Genomic DNA, 2,065 nt, shown 5'->3' on the forward strand with positions numbered 1-2,065 from the left:
GAAAGAGGAATTGGGCATAAGCAGAGATCAAAGGCTAGAGGAAAAGGAATACTGTGGCTTACAGTATAAATAAAAAAGCAGGACGGACAGACAAGGAGGGACACAGGAATCTGAAATAAATCTAAGCTGGGGGAGAACTGGACTGAAGAACAGGCAAAGTGTTTATTCTCTGGTAAAAAATTTTGCTTATACCAGAGTGACATCACCACCAAGTCTTGAACAAGAGAGTCATAGGAATCAAGGAGATAGTATCGTGTTGAATGTCTGGTAAAGTTCAAGGAAGGCTTTATGAAGGCAGAGCCATTTAGCTTTCTCATATCAAAGTTATCAGCTACTACATCAAAAAGATACTAAATAGCATTGAAGAGTAAATCCATACACATTCACTAGTATGACGAATCACTAAAAAGAAAGAAGAATCAACACCTTGAAGAAATGAGTAGAACATGCACTGCGAGGCTGTGGGTTCAAATTCACCCTTGAACAGCTTTGCCAACTGCTGCCAGAGGATGCCAAGAGGCAGCTCAAGTGTTAAAAACAGCTCTGAAACCCTGCAGACAACATCAGGCCAGCTTACATGATGGGGGCATGCCTTCCTTCTGTCCTGACACAAGCTGAAGCATCCTGCTCTCCCCGCCTTGCTGCTGCATGGTGCAGCACCTTCTCTCTAACTCTGGTGCTGTCAGCATCATGTCAGCTCCCAAAGCTGTAGTGGGAAGGAGAGGTCAAGCAAGAATGGATCAAGGCCCACAACTGGGCATCTGATTTAAAAAGCAAATAAACAACTTGTTTAGCAAACTCACAGTGGGAAAAGCCCTCATTACAAATCATAATACTAAAAAAACCTGCCACTGCCTCATTTAGCATGAATGGTACACCTTTGCTGGTAAGGTTAAGGGACTGACTGAGTACAAACAGGGAAATAAATAAGCTACAGTGGGAAAGAGCAGAGCCATTCCTCTAGTGAAACATGAACTGGACGAAACTATGAGAAGGAAATGTCTCCTGCTGTTTATGTTACACTTATATGGGCTGATTAAAGACCGAAGTATTGTGTACGGGTGAGTGGCCACTAAGAGATTTGAACTGAATAGAGTGTCCTCCCCTTCCCAAAATTTTCTTCCAAACTGACTGCTGTTAAGAGGAGGGTGCTAGCAGCCAAACTGAGAGGAATTTACAGACCGCCCTCTCTCTCCTCACCATGAATTCTTTCCTCTAGTGCAGGCACCTCTACCTGAATGCATCATATGCACAGCCAAGTGTGCCTTCAGAAGAAAAAGCAATGTGGAAGGAAAAGAAAACAAAGGAAGACTTCTCCTTTCTGGGACTGAACAAATTTTCACTTTATGAAAGTTCACAGAGTAAGCACTGATATGAACATTTTTGCACACACACCCACACACACAAAGAGAGACAGAGAGAGAGACAGAGAGAGAGAGAGACGAGAGGCAGCTGCAGGCAGGACTATTGTGTAGGTGAGAGCACTGCGTCTCTTTCCACTACAGAAAGACCCGGCAACAGAAACGCTCCCGCCGCCAGCGTTTCCGTGGCGGGGAAAGCAGCGAGCTTAAGCCTCCAAAGCCGATCCCACCACAAGGCGCACAGGGAAGCGCCGTCATCCTCCGCCCCCTCAGAGGCCGGGGCCGGGGCCGGTTCCAGGATGTGGAGGAGGAGCCGGCGGAGGAGGCTGCCCGCCAAGCCCGCCCCCCGCCCGACGACTCGACCCCCCCGCAGGGGCGCTGCACCCACGCCGCAACCGCCAACGGCCAACGGCCAACGGGGCCGCGCGCCCGGGGCCGAGCCCCCTGCCGCCGCCCCCGCGCATGCCCACAGCAGATCCCCGCGGGAGCCGGCCCGCGCCGCGGTGCCCCCTGGGAGATGTAGTCCTGCCGCCCGTGCCTCTCCGCTAACCGGAGCCGGCGGGGGACTCCGTTTCCCATCGGGCACCGCGCCCCCCGAGAGAGCGGCGCCGCGCTGCCGGTGCGTGCCGGCCCTGCCAGCGGCGCCGTGGCTGCCGCCGCCGCCATGGGTTTGGGAGCGCGGCTGGCCGCGCTGGGCGGCCTGG

Source organism: Rhea americana, unplaced genomic scaffold, assembly GCF_003343005.1.
Source record: "Rhea americana isolate MKP2758 unplaced genomic scaffold, rheAme1 scaffold_81, whole genome shotgun sequence".
NCBI classification, from domain to species: Eukaryota; Metazoa; Chordata; class Aves; order Rheiformes; family Rheidae; genus Rhea; species Rhea americana.